This window comes from Lepisma saccharinum, chromosome 7 (genome assembly GCF_977018435.1).
Source record: "Lepisma saccharinum chromosome 7, izLepSacc3.1, whole genome shotgun sequence".
Taxonomy (NCBI): Eukaryota; Metazoa; Arthropoda; class Insecta; order Zygentoma; family Lepismatidae; genus Lepisma; species Lepisma saccharinum.
Genome location: NC_139235.1, coordinates 81,437,649 through 81,458,748, shown reverse-complemented (window position 1 = coordinate 81,458,748; position 21,100 = coordinate 81,437,649). Strand labels below are relative to the sequence as shown.

Genomic DNA, 21,100 nt, shown 5'->3' with positions numbered 1-21,100 from the left:
ATAGAACATTTGGCAATGTAGCATGTGCAACAACATCGCAAGCAGCAACTATGCCTTCTCTCAGATGGTCAATATCAGGGACTTTTAGTGCAAGCACCATTCTCTTCAAATGTTTCTGAAGGTAAAAGTCCTCCTAAGATGTTAGATCTGGGGAATGTGCAGGCCTTTCAATAGATCCCCGTGTGCCCATCAATCTACCTAGAAAATTACCATGAAGAAATTGCGAAAATGTCCACATAGTGTGGTCACACTCTGTCATGTTTCAAAACTCTCGAAAAGTGTCATATTTCGTAAGCAAGGGTGAAGAAACCTGTTCACTTAACTAATCCAAGAAGCCCTCACCATTTAAGGTTGCGTTGTTGAATATGGACCAACCATTTCCGTTCGCCATACATTATACCACATAATTAGCTTACCAGCAACAACCATTCGACTGAGCAAATCACAGGTATTGCATATTATTTTTATTAACTTCGCCGTGAACATAAAAATTAGCCTCGTCACTGAAGAATTTTTCATTCCAAAGGAAGTGTCACGTAATTGTTTGAGATACTTTTCCCAATATTCTTCACTATTCAACTATTTGGTGAATGTAGCTGATTAAAATCATATGCAATGGTGCGGATACTTCTTTCTCTCCCAAGATGTCAGCGTGATCTCGATGAGTTCCTAACACGTTAGGAGGATTCCAATGCTTTGTTTTTAACACCTCGAAAAGGAGAAAATGGTTACAAGCATGCAGTAATAAATTTTTGCTGGTTAAATATATGTTGGATAAACCTTCGTCACTTCATTTCTCGTGAAATTCTAGCCTGACTTGATATTTCACATCACCCCCTTTCCTTTGAAATTTTTGCGTTGAATTCAATATGGCGGTCAACAATATGCCGAACCTGCTCTTGACACACACGGCTAGGGATCTCCCTGTGCCTAACCTATTTCTTTCATGACCAATTATACCCAGGATAACTCCTTCACATTTTGTAGGGAGTGTTAAGGGACATTTGATTCTTCATAGTTCATGTAATGGGGCCTTTATCAGTCACATAGTTACACACATTATTTTGTATCTTCTGATCCCATTGCAGTCCCAGAATGATTTTTTGGTATGTTTTAGAGTATGGTATGAGGGACCAAATATATTTTTTTCACGATTTTTGGTGATGACATGTTTTGAGATATTCAAGGTCAAAAGTCAAGGTCACGTGACAAAATTATATTTTTATCCAAAGGTAGGCTTGTTATATATCACTGGAAAGCTTATTCAATTCCCTGTACAATAAGCTTTATTTGAGCTTCCTAGGCAAAATAGTGGCGGAGTTACAGTAGATTTAGTATAGCTAAGCGGGCTCAAAAAGGGCAATTTATGCAAACTTTGACCTTGAATAATTTAACAATTACAAGACGCACGAGACTAAAAATTTTCATAGTTACTAAGTTCTATGCATAGTTTCAACTCCCCAAATTTAATGAAAATCGGAGATGGTCAGGTTAAAAATTGCACATATCTGTGTTGATTTGGCATGGAATGACTCCTTTGTCGATTATTTCTGTTAAAGACAGGAAGAAATCTATTATTATTGCGATGTAGTTAGCGAACTATATAAAATGTGCACTTTGTGTCACCAACCAACATTTAAGGTTTTTGGAAATATAGACAAGTTGTAGAGAAGTTGCTTAAGTGAAAATTTACTATTAAAGAATAACGATTAATACATTTTGCATAGTCAGTCATTGTGATTTCATGTAACACATTTGCTTTATTTACATTTATGCTCTGTGGAAAAGTAGGAGAGCGAGATATTATCTCAACCTGTTCTAAATATCACAAGTACAAGGGGAAAATATAATTATCAACTTATATGTCAGCGAGTATTGCATGACACGATTTCAGTACATGTTCAGGTACAGCTAGAAGTAAATTGTCGTTGTTAGGGATGAATAAAACACACGCTGATATTTACGCCTTAATCCTGAAAAATGACTTGTCTCTTGGTTCTTACCATTATCTAGCTTGTTTACCGAAAAGGGATATAATTATAAGGATTTTAGAATACGATATTCTTTTAACCATAATCTCTTGATAGAGCATGAGGTTTATTGTGTCCTTTTACTTTTTGCTTTGGACTTCTTAATTAAAGTAAGTTGTTTGCAAGTTGCAATAATATTCTCAACGAGTTTCATTTTCCGTGATCGCAAATCCCTTTTCATAGGCTTGAATTACTGTTAGGTCATTTAAGATTTGTGTTCTTAGCCTCTAGGTATTGCGAATAGGTTAGGCTAGTACGTTTGTTGCATTAGTATTTGTACACTTTCTCTCTTTGGTTGCATGTAAGATTTTGATGCGAACAATGATTTTAAAAAAATGTAAACTTACAACCAAACCACGGGAACTTGTACATCCAAATATTTACAAGATTTCTAGAAAATTAAACATTTATCAAATTAGACACGGGAATTGAGTTTCCAAAGTTGGAAAGTTTATTTAATAAGGAATTGTAATCTTACAAGCTCTTTCCTCAACCATCTGTACGTAAACTTTTACAAAATTATCTTGCATACACAACTTCAACAGTAAGATCTCGTTCCACAGCAATTTAATAGCAATTATATACTAACGACGATAATTCTTTACGAACTTACAGTAAGTTCCAAATGTAGGATGAAATTTTATCTATATCGCCTTTTTTCATTGGTAATTTGAAAGATAAAGGTACTTTATGCAGAACGGTAAAGATTGGATTTTACTTTTATCAAAATTATTTACGTATTTTCCAATGTCATATAACATTTGAAACGTTCTTCAGGTGAAAGCAACGTTCTGAACGAATAAGAGAGGACTATTCAATCAGAAAAATAAATATTATACTCTTATAATGCGCTTTGTTAAATGTTGTAAATGGACTATACTTGACTAATCCTGTGACGTCACGGAAGCTGGTGTGAGGCCCGTACCTAAATATAAGTAGGCCCCGGATCAACTCGGGTAGTTGTGAATAAAGATTACACGTATATGTTTATCGTGATGTTTGCGTCATGTATTATTTCCCCTTGAACATTTTCGGACTGTGGTTGTAGCCAACAAAACTGGGGGAAATTATGCCCACAAGCAAGTTGCTCTTTCTGAGTCAAGGTTACTGGATTTCTGGCCCACGTCTGGGTTGTCTCTGCTAACAGTCCTACACTACGCCTTTGAGGCGAGGGCCAACACGCCAACTTATAGGTCAGAGTTCAAAGACGTTGTGAATTCCACAGTCGTGAGAGGTTCTGCTTCACAAATCTTTGTAATCTTACGCAATGCCTTCTCGCAGAAGAGAAAACGCGCAAGTTGGAGTCATTATAATAATTCCAAGAAACTGGAAGGTGATGGTTCGTCTCTCAGTCCTTCAGATAATAAACTGTACGGCCGGTTTATTTTGCCTGTGTGTACCCTGATATCTGCCAATGCTACACAATATATTAAAAATTTGCCCCTTCTAGGATTGAGTTCGCCCCCCCCCCCCACAAAGAATTCCTGGCTACGGGCCTGATTTGGGATGACATGACACTAAATAAATAAGTGTGGTATTAAGAGACGACTGTCTCGTCTCTCAATTCAACTGCAGACAGAAACTACTGTTTAAATATATAGACGAGGACAATAATTTCACTCCTCAACACAAAGTTTAGACAAGTGAAGTTTTGCCTTTCTTCATTCTCTCTCAAGATAGTAGCGTACAAAAACGCGAGAAGACACAGGCAAAATAGCATGGTTGGGACATTCAAATAACGCTGTTGCCAGAAACCACGAAAACGACACGACGAAGATCACAAAGCACTTGTAACAATAAAATATTAAATAACCTGACAGGCAAGCCAAGTATCTTTCACGTAGACTATGTATGGAACTTTCGCGATGTGAATTATATCGCAATTTTGACTAACTTTTCGTGCAAGGGCAAAACGTGGTAATGTATTTATATTTCATTTACAAAGTTAACCTTGGTGTCCCTATACACAAAGAACAAGAATAATCTAGCAAACAGACAGTCATCAGTTTTTATTAAAATAATTTTTTCATGTTTCTATTGTGATCATCTTTTAGGTTAATCGCGACGATGAGGAGAGGGTCAATGAGAAACTGGTAAAGTGAATGATCGGACAAACGCATGCATGACCAGGGTTCGAACCTGAGACTCGGACTTCGTAGCGCATTATACTAACCACTCCAATACGGAGACCAGCCTTTTTTTTTTTTTACGGACATGTACTTGGGGTTGCCTGCTTTTACAGGACAATCTGTTTTCTGCCATGTAAACTGTATTTTATGCTATAATGTGTATTGAAAAATATATAATTTAATTTGTCACTGCTGTGTTTCAGTGAGCAAAGGTGGATTTTACACTCTGGCTCATTGTGTCCTATATTGGCAAAATAGAAATATAGGAACTTGAAGCACACTGCTACTTTAAAACCAACAGTGTGGCCAAAACAATTCAGTAATCTATGTCACAATCCATAGTTTAATAAACGGTAATGCTAGTTCAAAAGAGAATAGAGGTGAGAAAAAGTGAAAATCGTCTCAAGATCATATCGGAGAACATCATAAGATTACGTCATGGTAGATCTAAAAAGGGTAAGGCAGTTGTTTTCCCTAATAGAATGCGGTTAATGTCTTGACAACTCGTGTAACTTATGGGAGAAAAAAATTAAAAGACAGACAGACAAAAAACGTGTGTTTAGATTGAACTTCCATTTAAAGGACATCACGATTCTGAATTGTACTACACAAGAGTCTTATTTAATAACGACCACCTGCTAATTATTTACATAAAACTGTTAAAATTATAATATTATTTTTCGGTGTGACGTCATTGTTCGTTGAATATCCTGCCGGGATGTGTGCATTTAAATCCGCCTCGTGACGTCATCTATCAGTGACGCAGGTGTGTCGTCAAAGATGACGTAACCCAAGACTGGCAAAAAATGGCCGAACAATCCTTTCTTTGGATACGCGGTTAACACATTCCTCCATGCAACAAGATACACGATCGCAAGGAAAGATTCGTCGACTTAGAATTCTACGCACGAACACCACAGACTCCCACGAAACCCACCCCACCCTTTAAGGAGAGCTTAAGATGCAGTCAGTCAGCATGGCGTGGGTTCCAGTGGCACACAGCCAAATATACTCCCAAGACACGTCCATGTCAGCTAAACAAAACAAGCAATGACTTGTCTTTCTCACATGAACAGAAAAAAGTTCTACTTCCTCCTTAGGTCCCATAAAGCAATTTGCCCTAAAGTCCACTGGAATTCCAGAACTCGCACGAGGTTTCTTCCGTAATCACACATAACTGGAATGTGTGCAAGTCGTTCCAACAAAACCCTGGAACAATCGTACAAGTATAAGAATTACAAAGTACTTCAGTTACAGTTATTCTTTTTTAAATATAACTCCGTTATACTTGCTTTATTCTAGATTAACTACAACCACTGTTTTATCCCTACATCCCACTATCACCCATCCGTCCAGAAAGGGGTAAGGGACGCCCCTTGAAAACGAATGTCAACCAAAAATTATATATATTTGACATGTATAGTTTAATTTCAGTCACAGTAATTTATTTCATTTATTGTAAAGGCCTTGAAGGAACATAACTTCAAATTGAGGGGGGTAATGTTATAATGTGGGGAAAATATGGCCCTCGTTTGCCTCCTGCTGGAAAAATATCCTCACTTTATAGTCATCGTGGCTTTAAATTTGCCCTTACATTCCTCAAACATTGTGGATAAACCTGACTTCAAATAATAATAATAATAGCCTTTATTAAAGCAGGCAGAATATGTTGCGTCTATGGACAAGCAGATGCTTTCTTTATTTTTACTAATGACCACGTAAACTTTACACTAAGTTTCATTAAATATAATAAACATCAAATGTTATGAACATGTAGTAGAGGTAAGAAAAGTCAAAATAATTATACGTGAAGACATCACGTCACGAAAAACATTTACTCGTAACAAATGTGTATGCGAAGATTAAAAAAAGAACAGGACATCATCTAAACCAATAAATACAATTCTGATCTTAAAAACACAGGGCATGCATGCAGAAATCTGTAAAAATAATGACAGACATTCCTATTCCCCTGCAGGGTGAAAATAACGACAGACATTTCCATTTTACTGCAGGTTATCTCCAACTCCAAACATTGCCCAACTGTACACACAAGAGACAGTCAATGCTTTAATGTTTACAAAGAATGAGGTCTCTATATCTTTCGTTGTAAATAGGTCTGTTGTATCAACCATTTTTTTATGCTTCTTTTCCTCTTCCTGTCGCTTTTTTCAAACTCTCGAATTCCCGACCCACACCCAGTTTCAGTCTATTTTTTTTGCTTCTTTCTCCTCGTGCTTTTAAAATCGTTTCCAGCTGCAGCTCGTAGAAACAAACAGAAGAAGTTAAGTGACAGTTTCTTCGTTTTGACATGAGGCATCAGGCGTTCGTTTTTGAACCTTTTTTTTTTTGTTCTGGATCTTCCTGAAGTGTTGCCATTTATATAGATTGTCCAGCGAAAGGAATAGACTGTTGCTTCAAATGGGCTTTTACTTTTCCTACATCCCCCCTCTTTTTAAATATTATTTTCACTACTGAGCGCAAAGGTGAACACACATTTGCTTTTCTTTCGAATGCAAAACGCTATTCTGGAACTGGTTAAGTTTTCAGACCAGCAAAAGTTCCTTCCAGCAGCGCGTGTTTTAAATTTTGTTTGTGCAGGGGCACGTGAACGGAGGGGAACGGCGAGCCCAGCGTTGTCGACTGCTTTCCACCCCACCCCCTCAGCCAGTACCGCGGTAGACAAAATTTCAGGGAAGGAGAGGGTGACTGACCGTTGGTTTCGACGAGGAATGACTGTGGCGGATCTGTGCTTTGGGTTGTGTTGTGCTGTAAAAAACCGTTGGTTTTAATACTGGAATATGAGCGAAAGTAGTGTAAAGAAGAGAAGGCGTGGTGAGGTTCTCAAAAGTAAAGAAAGGCAAATAGTAATGAATATTTTTGTTTATTTAAAACAGAAAAATCCGGATCGCAGTGTAAGTTGGTTAGCTAGCGAGACGGCGAAAGCAACTGGAGTTTCTCGGGCTACTGTGTATAAAATTCGGGGCGAGGTTTCTCAAGGTCCTCTTGAAACACCAGGTAAGAAACGACCCAGGAAAAGATCGCCAATTACAAGTAGAAATGTAAAATATAATGATTTTGTCAGAAGTGCTGTGCGACGTAAAGTTCACGAATTCTTTTTTAAAAACAAACCCCCAACACTTAATTCTGTTGTTGTTGCTGTTAATTCTGACTCCACATTACCGAATTTTAAAAGATCAACGTTTCATGTCTTTCTCAAAGAACTTGGCTTTTCGTATGAGAAAAGGGGCAAAAATCCATGTTAATGGAAAGAGAAGATTTAATTTCTCTTCGCCATAAATATTTAAGAGAGATTAGGAATTATAGGCGTGAAAATAGAAATATTGTTTACACTGATGAATCCTGGGTGAACACCGGAACCTCAGTCAATTATGAATGGAAAGACAAGACAATTACAACTGCAAAACAAGCGTTTCTGGCAGGTCTTTAAACTGGTTTAAAAAATCCAACATCTCGCGGAGCGCGATACGCTTTAGTGCATGCGGGTAACGAACGCGGTTTTCTGCAAAACGCCCGACTTGTGTTTCAGTGCAAAAAGAATACATCAGATGCCCATGATGAAATGGATGGAGAAACGTATGAGATGTATTTTCGGGAACAGTTGCTCGTCAATCTCCCTCCGGGATCTGTTATTGTTGTTGACTATGCCTCTTATCATAGCCGCAAGCAAGAGCCAATGCCGACAACCTCGTGGAAGAAGAATGATTTAAGAGAATGGTTGAAATCTCATGGCATACGTTATGATGACGACATGTTACGGAGAGATCTTCTGGAACTTACAAATATTCATAAAATTAAGTACGATAAGTATAAGATCGATGAGATGGCAAAACAGATGGGGCATACGGTGCTTCGTTTGCCCCCATATCATTGCGAACTGAACCCGATTGAACTTGTGTGGTCACAGGTTAAGCATTATGTGCGGTGTAACAACACTACATTCAAAACTAAAGACATTGAAAATTTAATCACTGAATCATTTAAGACAGTAACAGTTGAAAACTGGCAAAATTACGTAAAACATGTCATGGACATAGAGAAGGAAATGTGGAATGCAGATGAATTGCAGGATGACGTTGATCAGATAATAATCCACTTGGGTGAAGATTCCAGCGAGAGTGATGATCTGACAGAAGAAAATGATTCTGGTGATGATTCTGCAATGGAAGGAATTAACCCCCTGGAGTGACATGTGAGAGAAAAGTAAGTTCATTAAGAATTATTCTTTCAGTTTATGTAATTTTGTGAATTTGTTTCTTGTTTTTAATAATAGCTCACCGTGAACTTATTTCTTCAATTTGTACGTACCCGCGATTCAAGCGCCACGCACGTTTGTTTGGTCTTGTACTTTCACTGCTAGCAAGTCCGTTACTCGCCCCTGCGGCAAGCGGCAACGCTGTTCTCATATACCCAACAGTCTATTCTTTTCGCTGGACAACCTATAGCAGCAAATCCGGAGAGCTTACTGAATGTTGATGCGAAAAAGATCAATTCTATCAACTCTCCTATCCATTTACTGTTGCAGTGTTGCAATCCTCAGACTAAAATCTTCAGTAAGAGCACAGACAAATAACTTCTTAGTCTGTGCTACGAGCAAGGATTGCGTAAACAATAATATGAAGAGTACGGTACACTAGGATCTTAAACTTACATCTCATGTAATCTGTGCTTGAGACGTTGACTAGAGCCACCTACCGAATCGTTCCAAACTACTGTTTCATACGGTATTTACGAAATCGTGGCAAGCAATCATATTTAAGCTAATTAATCCACTAATTTATCAAACTAATATTTTCCCTTGTACTTGTACATCTTATTTGGTGTAAATATATCTGCAATAAATTTCCAATTCGATACAGAAACATTATAAACAATTCCATTCCGTTCAGTCGATAAGTCTGCCACCTAGCGGAACGTTCCAAATGAAAGACATTTGTATTACGGCCAATATTCTCGAGTGTTCTATCACAGATTCCATACTGGCAATCCATGGTGATTTGGTATTCAGTATTAACCTAACATTGAGAGTTGCTTCTAAATTAAAGGATAAACTATAGAGTAACAGTTCCGAGGTGTATTTCGAAATACTGAGCTGCAAAACATTTTGTGTCGAGTTGGAAAAGCCTTGCACAAATAAAGTAAGAAAATGTTTCTGTCTCGTGTTGCCGTGAAAGTTATTTTATCAGTTGGCCTAAAGTTTGGTTCACGCTGAAAGAAGAAACAAGTGGAAAGGGCAGATTATTTGTGATCACAGCATAGTTATTTCCAAACCGATACTTATGGACTTTGAACTGTATTTTTAATCAGAAATCACTTTAAAGAAACACGAGACATGGACGTTAGCTAGTAACTGCAAACTAAGCTTGTAACTGTTGTTTTTTTTTAAAAAAAAGTCCAAAAGTTCACGTATTTATCTTTCTACGCGTATACGAATAAGCACTTGGACATATCTATAACTAAGTATCGATTCTATTTTAACTTTTCTTTATAAACTTCATTCTGTTCTCAAACACAAACTGCCCGACCCTGTGGCCCTGTGGTTAGCACATCGCGCTGCGACGCCAAGGGTCCCGGGTTCGAATCCCGGTCGGGCTTGGTTGTTTGTGAATGTCCATTCATCAATTTCATCATTTCATCACTCATTCCCATCTTCGCAAATTAGCCAAGAGGCACAAAACGCGAAGTAAAATAAACTAAATCAAATAAAAAATAAAAAAAATCAAACACAAACTTTCACATTATAAAAGGTTATTTCAAATTTCAGCTAATATACTTTTAAAAAGAGCCAAATTTATTTACCCTTGTAGCCTTTCTGATAGTTTTCCAGGACCGCTTCCACAAAAGATAAGAGTATTAGCTCACCGACTAATAATAACTGGACCTGCACTTTGAATTAAATATACGGAGACACAATTGACTTTAGGCCCAAATGAAAGGATTTGGCAACACTGAGGTCGAAAACTAATCATGCCCAACTCCGATCCCGCCGACAACGAAGCGATTACAATTCCTGGATTTTGTAGTCACCTCTATATATAGGAACACCCACTGTTACATTAGGGAGACACAGATTCGACGAGATCAGTTTATGTCAAAGTTCCTTCCTTCCTAGCTAAGTAGATTCGTTTTGACATAAAATGAATGAAAAAGTAATCTCACATGTTTGTTCAGTGTTAAACAGTGGCGTGCAAATGTCTTATACGTGTGTGGATGTGTGGATATCAAATAGGTTTATCAGGACTTGACCTACAGTTTAAAGTGCGATCAAAGTCACAGTACTTCCACCCGAACCCGCGACCACTTCATTATATGACAAAGTAATTGGGAAGGCTCGTGTGTGTGCTTTCTTGTTCGTAAGGCGGAGGTGCAAGGGGGATGTCCGGCCAGTGTCTTTCAAACATCACCACTGATTTAATGTCCAAAATAATTTATGTCCTTCGTTCTCCATCCACCACAAGAACGAAGTTGATGTAAACAAAAGTACGTGACTTCTCAAAAGTAGTTCCAGAAAGAGAAAGATACTGACGGAGAGCCCAACTAAAAAATAGTTCGTTCAACTCAAAAACAAGCATTATCAATTTTTGGTAAAAGCTGTAGTCTAATCGTGACAGTGAGTGTGATGGTGATAATTGATTGATTGATATTTCACTTCGCTTTGTGCCACTTTTGGCTAATCCAGAACATGAGGGATGATATGAGGAAATTGATGAAGGGACACTCACAAAGAACACCCTTGCCCAGGTCCGGTTCGAACCCGGGACCTATGGCTTTGATTGATTGATTGATTGAAGTTAAAGTTTTAAGTCCACATTGTGCACATTAAGGGTAATCGGGACTGGAACCGCAGTTTAAAGTGGGATCCGAACCACTATGTGCCTCTACAGGGAATCGAACCCGGGACCCCTCGATTTCAAGGCGACAACGTTACCTATATGCCATCCGGGAATGGGGGGGGGGGCTTCTGTCGATGTGTTAACCACTCCGCCACGGAAGCAGGCGTCATAGTTGAAATAAATGATAGGTCATCCGTACCTTATCTGGGAATCGAACTCAAAGACTCCTGGCGTCGTGCGCGAACCACTTTCGCCACAAAGGCCAGAATGATGATTGAATCGGGCAAGGAAATGTTTCCAGCCCAGAACTCTGCTGGAGCCACCCCCTCCCCAAAAAACCTAGTTCGGCTATTCGTTAGAACATCAAGGTTTTTATTTTCACGAAGCATTTTCGTGCGTCCTTCACACAACCGTGCCCCTTTTACTTTCACGAAAGGGGGCGCGCCCCTCAGTTTGCCCCCCGGCGTGTCCAGCCCAAACGAGAGCCTTGCGTGAACATTTAATGAGACGCGTTTAGGTCTATGCATGGGTAATTTGCACATGCGTGACTTCGCCCCCCTCCTACAAAGCCCTAAAAACATTGCAGCGCCCCTGTACGAACGGAATTGCAGGAAGTGCTCTTGCCCTATTCAATTGCTCGACGTAGTTTAACGATACTTGGCCCCGCCTGCCGCTTTTCGAAAGTCTCATAGTCGCGTCGTTTATGGGCAGTAAAATATTGCATGATTACCTGTTCTGTTACAGTGCTTTTGTCACACTTGTGTTATCTTTTTTACCAGATCTTGAAATTTCTTTTGTGATTTGGCAACACTATCAAACTATGCAGATCCTACACAAGGTCGCAGGATTTTTTCTCACGGTGGGAGAATAAGATTTCATATTCTGCTCTTCAGTCAAAGAAACTTATATTTTACTATTATTATTGTTGTTGTTGTACAAATTATAAAATTGAAATTCCATATAAACATCTCTCAGTTTGTTGATGAAGAGTTCCCGACTTTTCGTCATAGTTACGACAGTCAGCATTACTGTATTTTAATGTCTGGTGAAAAAGTTCTCTAGTTATTTTGTTGGACATAGCAGTAAATTGCTGTAAATTACAACCTGTAAATCACAGACAATACTGTTTGTTACAACATATCGCTACACTTTCACTATTCGAATTACATGAACGAATCCCACATACATGTACAGTGCGATCCATGAGTATTACCGTGCAAATTGTCCATCAGCATGTTCGTGTACTTCATTTGACCCAATAAGAGCTTCAAGAATTAAAAGAAAACTCAAAACAAGCTGTTGACAACTTCTGCACCAGCATACATAAAGATCCACCGATTAAAAACACACAGAATGTAAGAGAAAAATTAATGAAAATAGTCATGGACAATTTGCACGGTAATACTCATGGATCCCACTGTACTATTGCAAACAACGTAGGCATTTGGGGGGTTCAAAGCACTTTCTACACCCCTCAAAGTACGTCAAAGGGGGCCAAGTACAGTTTTGTTTCCGCGACTCAATATTCACTCTCAGTTAAGGAATTTTATTCAAATGGCTACAGAGAGTAATACGCCGCTCCTTGTGGTGGGAGTGGTTAGGACAGCGGGCTACGACGCCAGGGGTCCCGTGTTCGAATCCCGGCCTGAGCATGGGTGTTCTTTGTGAGTGTCCTTTCTTCAATTTAATATCATCACACATCCTCGTCATCGTGATTAACCAAAGTGTCAGTAAAGCAATAGACAAAATCAAATTAAAATCAATCAGAAAGAAATATATTTATCAGAAACTGAAAAGCTTTCGTTCCTTGAATCCTCGCTTCGTTTAGTATAATCTCAGTGTGGTTAATAGTTTGTTGCAGCCATGAACCTTCGGGTTTAAGAAGGCTAGAAAGTTAGTTAGTTTGTTAATTATTCCAGAGACTGATTGGAGTAAAACAAATACAATTTCAGAAATATACAAACAAAGTGGGTCATTATCAGAAAACCTGTTTTTCAAGTAGTTTTCTTGCATTTGAGTTTATAACTTGGTGTTAGTATTTTATATTTGATTGAATTCATAATAATGTTTTCATGAGAAATTTTGTTTGTCATTTTTCACATATTGTGCTCGAAGTGGGGTGTACAGGGGAGGGATATCTCCCAGTTGGGAAAATTTAATCAAAGCATACCCCATGAGAGTTTTAGCAAACATCCGCCTACTAACAATTTCCGCCTCAAAAAATAGAAGGAAAAACATTCCCATCAGCGTTGTTTAATGTGGGGAAAACCTACGTGGCAGCATCTTGGTGAACAGTATACTGTAGAAGCTACTATTGCCAGGGGAAACCAAATTTTCTAAAAAACGCAGGCAAACTCAAAATTCTAATTGGACTCTTCATGCGATCAGTTCTTTGGCACGTTGCCTGCATTTGTGGACAAATTCTGAGCTGCCAGTGTTGCCAAGGAAGATTTTTTATGCTTGTTCCTCGTCTTCCATAAAATTACTATTCACAATCCCATCAAGAGTTGCACATATTCCTCCCTGTTGCTTGCAAAGAACAGATTCATATAGCACGAATGACAAAACTTCCCGAATAATGACTCGGCCATCATTTCTCGACTTTTTTTTCCTCCCCTCCCGAAATTGGTATTTTGGTGGTGACTTGAGCCACAGATTCATTTCCAGAATTTATTACGTGGAATAAAACTGCAAATAAAAATCTCTCATTGATCAAGCTTTCAAAATGTAACGAAATCAACATGGAACGTGCAATACTCAAACTTCCTCCTATTTTACGATGATTGCCTGGCATTTATAGAGCGTATAGTATATTATTAATTCTTAAGATTCTGTGGAGTTGTGGAAATGTTTATCTACAAAATATTAGCATCAGCATTGTTTTACTTGAATTTAATTTTATAGATTTAATATCTTTCACTTGCTTCAATATTTTGATTATTATATTGGTCATTACGTAGAAAAATGGATTTTATCCATACCACAAACATGCGCGCCATCTATTTTGTCTCCGTGGAGTGTGAAGCAAAAATATTTCACCCCAAAATGTTGACGTTTTGGATCTGTTTTGATTGATTTGTTTGAATTCTTTTCGCTCTTCTGCCACTTCTGGTTAATCGCGATGAGGATGAAAAATAACAAGATGTAATTGGTGAAAGGACAATCACAAACACACAGGGCAGGGCACAAAAACAGCCTCACACAGGATTATACTAACTGTGGATCTAGAAGCAAGAGCGAGGGGCGGTTTAAGGGGTTGGGGCGCCGCCATCAGCTCCAAACTCGGGTATCCCCCACTGACTAGCGCCAAAAAAATGTTTCTGATTACATAAGCGTGGATATGTGCTTTTAAACAGCGTTTGAAGTTACTGCTGCATAACATAGTTCAGTACGTAGTAAATATACGTATATTGCAGTAATTTAAGCTAAGAGATTGATATCATTATGTATGTATTAAATAAATGCATGCATACAACAAACGTGTTCTTACAGGTACAATATTTTAAAAAATAATGCCATTACTTTTCGTAATTAAAACATAGTGGAATTGTGAAATTGACGTCATCAAACAATTTTAAACACGTTTGACGCAATTAATTTTCCCCCACACATTCGTTAACTTGATTTGAATTATCACTGGAAAAGCCTTAATCGAAAAAAATACTCTGGAACTGTCGTTTGTGCAAATCTGTGAGTCTCCACCAAGCTACGTCACAAGAAAATCGCCCAACGCACAGATGTCTGATGGTTCCCCCTATATGCGTTCCACCTTTCTTCATTCCTTGATTTCGTGGTTGATTCCCATGGGCGCTCGCGTTCAAGGTCATACGGAGGTACGCCACAATTTATCTAGACACCCGAAATGAGGGCCAGAAGAACAAAGGGTTTCTTCAGCGATGCGTGACGTCAGCGGAGAAATATTCATAAGCGACGCTCAACAGGTTTTGGAGAAGAGGGGAAACCTTACGTTTTGGTTCCGCTGTTGAAAAAAAAATGTCTGGCTGTGCAGAGAGAATTCGATTGGAGTGGTATGTAAAAAAAAAACTAAAAAAAAAGACCAACTGATTTTTCATGCCTGATGTCCACAGGCATGAAGAACGTTTCTCGTTGCCTGTAGCAGCCAATTACTAGTACAGTGGGATCCATAGGTATTACCGTGCAAATTGTCAATCACCATATTCGTGCAGTTTATTGGACTCAATAAGAGCTTCAAGAATTAAAAGAAAACTCAAATGAAGCTGTTGACAATTTCTGCACCAGCATACATAAAAATTCATCGCTTAAAAACACATAGGATGTAAGATAAAAATTAATGAAAGTGGTTATGGACAATTTGCACGGCAATACTCATATCCCACTGTACAAAGTACCAAAACGAGACTTGTCTCGTCTATGGATGTCTTGGGCAGTCCCACAAACATTTTGTAGGGGGAGGGGGGATTAGGCCTTTGAAAAAAAATAGTAGAAGGTTATTATTTTGCAATAAACTACTACAATAAATTAATAAAAATAAACTAATCATCATCATATCCTTAGGGAGACTCTTCTAATCGATATACCAGATGAGTGAATATCCAGCACACCTATTATTTTTTACGTCATACATGAAGTGTACTGAAATGCACAGTTGTTCTATTTTGTTAACTTTTACACATTTTGTTCAAGATAAAGCTTAAAAAGTTAGGGGGAAATTTTAATCATAAAGCTTATGTTGTGTGAACTCGCAGAAAAACTTAATTTGGGGGATTTTGTAAACTGTGGAACAATTTATTCTTTCCATTAAATGGTAGAATATGGTTTGTGCATTTTACACTCAATTTTTTTCAGTTTTCGGACCCCCCCCCCCTTCCTCTCGCCGTCCATGGTGGATGCAAATGTCCGTGAGCATTGTGAGGAGGATCAAACCGGTCAATTGATCCCAGCGGCGTGCACAAGGTGGGTGGAGGTGGAAATGATGAGACCTTTACAGTTTTTTGATAATTGATTCATACTAGATTCGAGAGAACATCGTGGGCAGAATGCACTAAAATTTAGTGCTTCATTCATCCGACAAGTTGCAACACAACTGCCTGGTCTGTTTCAGAAACACAAGATAATTATTTCTGGAAGGTGTGACATAATTCCTAATGAATAACACTGCTGAAATACTACTACTACTACTAATAATAATATATATATGTCATTTATGAAAGTTATGGTATTGTCAACCACCCCAGAAATCTTTCCCAAGGCGCGCCTCTGTCAATATTGTTTCTTCGGCTGTCCTTTTTCTTTCCCATATCAAAACATGAAGGCGAATAATACTGATCAGTGATCAGAGGCATGCATATTTCGTTTTTGACGAAAATACGAAATGTGAAATAAAACATTGTAATGTTAATTTTTCATGTTTCTGAAAGGTGTGAGGTGCATTTTCCTACCCTGTTTTGTCACGAAATGATGCGAAGTGAACTGCAAAATGCGAAATAGACTCTCAAACACGAAATTTACCGTTTATGTACCGACGCGACACTTTCTGAAGTCTGAAGTATCCTGTGAGTTATGCAATTTACGGAAAATTGATTAATTCTGCTGCAAACATTCGAGAAGCAAAAATGGACCCCTTTATACAGGAATAAAATTCATATTCTGGTAATGTGCTATTAGAAGGAATGTGTTTATTTTGTGTAATAGTGCAGTTTTTAAATAAACTTTGGGATTATATTCACATTTTTAAAATCAAAATGTCATTTTATATGCCGCTTTTTCACCGCTATAACAGCGAAATTTCATTTTATTTACCGCTTTTGAACCCGAAATTGACTCTGTTTTTATACCGAAATTTTGCTTTTTTATTTACCAAAAATATGTGCCTCTAGTGATCAGATATTCTTTTAAATCCATTTCATAACCAGCAAAGAATAGAGGCGAATTAATGACACTCCCTGGTAAACAGAGGAGGGGGAGTAGAATTAACGTTTATTTCAGCTGTCAATCCTAAATTTATATGCATTCGTTCGCTGAAGACTTGCTCATATTGTTAGGTTTAAACGACTCCGGAGGACTACTATATATAATACATAAAAGGCTCTACTCTGAGGCTAATTAACATGTTTTTAGATCCATGGCGTGGCCTAGGATGGCTGGTGGGGGCCATAACCCCACTTTGGCACAGCCTTGCTAAAAAAAAAGAGCGTCGAATGTAGGAAAGCGAAATATAAGATTCTCGTGTACCTAACCTTACCCTTGATACGCCACTGTTTTAGATATCTTTGGCGTTTTTATGTAATGTTCAGTGTTTCCGTGTAAACACTGTTCTCACGGTTACCGCAAACGCACTGTTACTGCAAACGCGCTATGTTGGGATCCAGAGAGCAGGCATAATAATGTAAACATCAAGAATAATGTGTGGAATCAGTTCTCGCGAAAATAAATTTATTTGTAACATTCTCCATAGTTGTGTTATCACCAGAGTCAAGCCTGTTAAATTGTCGATGTTCGATCTCTCCATCGAAGGTTCACGTTCGATTCCCGGACTGGGTATGGTTTATCTTTGCGAGCGCCCCTTCGTCAATATCTTCTGACCATCATTCATCTTCAACGCCGCGATTAGTCTAAAGCAGATATGAGGCGTCAAATTATAAAAATACAAAAATGCATTCGCATGAACTCAAAGTTTGTTACGACGCAAAAAGAAGTGTATCAAATGATGCATTTGCATCCGCATTTAAATATGTTAATAAAGTTTCCTCCGGTGCAAAAATTACATTACACGACATTTCTTTTTATGTTCGATGCCTCTTCCGTGGCACATTGTTTTACAACAGGAATAAGATAAAAGTTATACTTTGGATGCACGAAAATACATAGACTTTTGCAAAAACGTATAGGGTTGCAAGAACAACTTCCAAAAATAACCATCATATTTATCTCGGCGCGAAAATTCTCCCCCAAATTTAGCACCCGTCACAGAAAATGGCCTACATTTGTCACTCTGCATGTGGGCGTGTCGTGAAATCAATAAAGATCGTCGATATAAATAGATGTTCCAATTCGAAAATCGACAAATACACCCCTCATTTCCGTCAACCAATGCACTACAAGGTGTAATAAGGAAAGGTGATGCCATGTACTGGAATATGACTCCCGATTGGGTAACGAACATTTTCGAGATGTCAACAGGTTTCGCTCTCAACACCAACGTCAACACTAAACATCTTCTTCACTCGTCGAAAGGGACGCGGTAATATAAATATCACTCACAGACGTGAATATAAATATACATCTTACCTTGATGCTTTTAAAAAGCTTTTTCGGAGCGCGTGTGCTGGACGTATTCCGCTGCTATCGACCGTGTAGAAGTAAACGCGCGCTCAACTTGACACAGAAATGATTATATGGGCGTCAGGCGCATGCGCAGAACGACCAGCCGAATAAAAAAGCAGCGTCTTTTTTTTTTCCAAGCACGAATTGTTTCACAAGAACAAGGGGGCAAAGCAGCAAAGAAACTATGTTACTAACCTTCCCCTAACAAGTTCCGAAACAGATACCCCCTCCCCTCCTTTTTCTTTCCCTGCTGTAATGAATGAGATTCATGTGACTCGTGGAAGAGTTGATGCATCATAAATTTCAGTGCCAGGTTTCGTATCAGCGTGAGTGAATCACGAACGGCATTGTGCAAAGGGAGAGTTTTCTTCAGACTTCAAGGATCTTTCCCTTGCTTCCGACGACACAGAAAAGTCAGTTTCATGGATGACGTCATTCTCGTGTGCGTAAAATAGCGCGTAGGAAGCCGAGCGCCTTCTGATGATACAGCAACGCATGGACAAAAACGGCTATCGATCTCACTGGGTATTATTAGTAAATTCACAGGGCGAGGTCGATCAGACAATCTACTTGATTCCCACAGCGTCGTGTGAACATCCAAGCACGTGGAGATGATCTGGCATGGCATGAGAATAACTTGTCTTTCGCGCGCAGTGGCGGCGCCAGGGATTTCGAAAGGGTCCTTGCGCACCATTTACTTTTATCCTGCACCCTTAGAAAACCTAATTTTATATTGTAGTAGCACCTACGTCATGTCGTCATAGGGTCATTCTACCATTTCGACCAATTTTTTATTAATTTGTTGTTTCAGCATTCTAAAAAAATCGACATTCAAATTTCTTTTTAGGCTCTCGTTTAGATCTAGGAGTCATTTTCAATCAGTCACGTTTATGAAAATCGCTGTAACTTCTGTTCTTTAATTCCAAATGTAATGATTCAAAAAACATTTTCTTCATAAATAAATGCCCGTTTATTTTGCTTATTACCATATTTGCTCTCATATTAGTAGTTTTCACTCTATACTGCAATGAATCAGATAGAGATTTTTTCATAATTTCTCATCTTTTGGGCAAGGGCCAAAACACCTTAATCTTACTTTTTATGTTGATTATGCGGTAACAGGTAAGTCCGAAAATTGTTAAACATATGAGGTGTTTGTGACCCCATTTTTTCCTATAAGCTCCCCAAAAATAGAACATTTTGAAAAAAATAAGAAGTTTAACGCTCAGTAATCCTAAATGGGGGACGGGAGAAAATTATGAAATTCCACGACAGTGAAACCTCTTGAGACTCAACATAATATTAAAATTTGGTGGTGTTTTTTTTCGAATAAGAAAGATATTTAAGATTAAATTGAGTCAAAATTACCCCTTTACAGTACTAAATAAAACATGTGGAATTGGGGAATGAAATTACGGGACAAAAATTAGTTTCAAATAAATTTAAAATGTAGACTTAGTACAAATGTGTTGTATGCTTCCCTTGAACAAGCTCTATTCGTTTCAAATTTCCAAACTTGTGATTATCGTTGAAATGAAGCAAATCAGTAGAAGTTTTCAGTTTTCTTGCAAATACTTTCATAGATGCCTACTAAAAGTTGATTGGCATAATTATGATGTACCTAGGTAGTGGCTAAAGCGTACGCGATTGATTGATTTGGTTTATTTTACTTCGCTTTTGTGCCACTTTTGGCTTATTTGCGATTGCGAAGATGGTCATGCGGGATGATATGATGTAATTGATGAATGGACACTCACAAACAACCATGCCCAGGCCAGGATTCGAACCTGGGACCCCTGGCGTCGCTAAAGAGTACATGCATGTGTTGCTAAAAGGGGGGGGGGGGCTGAAGATGCCCCGCATACATTCGAGGGTATGCGCTTATGTTCTGGCACCTAAAAAGACCAGAACGTCTCATCCATGGAATATCGGTTGCACGTTTCTATTTTCTCGTGACTTCAGCACCCCTAGATGATTAATCTTGGCGCCGCCGCTGTCCCCGCGTCAATCAATTGTAATTTCCAGTTTTGTGTAGGTGAGGGTGGCGACAACTTTTGAAAATGATGGGCTGAAGTCTGAGCTTTGTTTAATTTTATGCAATTACATAACGTAAGTAGGTTAAGGATTTACCCTAAGTTGGGTTTTTTGCTCATTGGCCAGAGAATGTACGCTTTTTCGTTTAAAACCAGTTTCAGGCCATTTTGAGAGGAACATATGAACTTGGCTGTTTTTGCCCATTTTAGTTATACGTACCTAATTCGAAGGTAACTAGTTTTTGAGTGCCTAATCCCGTAAAATGATGATAAATCTATCGACGTTTATTAATTTTAGTGCCCGTTCTGTATTTTTTGGTACTTTTTGCCTGCATATTTTGAAAGTTCTTAGTGCGTATCCGAGGCGAGGGGCGAATTTCACCCTGCCGAGAATCAATTCTAAGTTACTTATCTAAGCACTATCTTATACAAGCAATATACATAGCACTGTAAACAGCTGACTTAGAGATTACTAACTAACTCTCTAGCCTTCTTGAACCCGAAGGTTCATTGCTGCAGCACATGGCACAGGCCTTCCATCTGTCCCTATCCTGAGCAAGATCTATATACTCCTTTCCATCCCTACCGATTTCCTTTAGGTCCATCTAAACGTTGTCCCTCCATCTTCGTCGTGGACTTCCTACAGGTCTCGTACCATCAGGTTTCCAAACATTCGTGCTACATGGCCTGCCCACCTAAGTCTTCTTGATTGAATCATTCTAATTTTATCTGGACATGAATACAAATTA

The 21,100-nt window shown here is 38.5% G+C and overlaps 1 protein-coding gene across 1 annotated transcript in view; it reads right to left on the bottom strand.

Moving 5' to 3' along the window:
- The window catches only part of LOC145989961 (uncharacterized), a 35,572-nt gene extending 17,149 nt beyond the window's left edge, over nucleotides 1-18,423 (bottom strand). The window contains exon 1 of the mRNA XM_083125513.1: nucleotides 18,283-18,423. The gene's annotated coding sequence lies outside the window, so the exon portion shown is untranslated. The remainder of the gene's footprint in view (nucleotides 1-18,282) is intronic.
- Nucleotides 18,424-21,100: the final 2,677 nt, after the last annotated feature.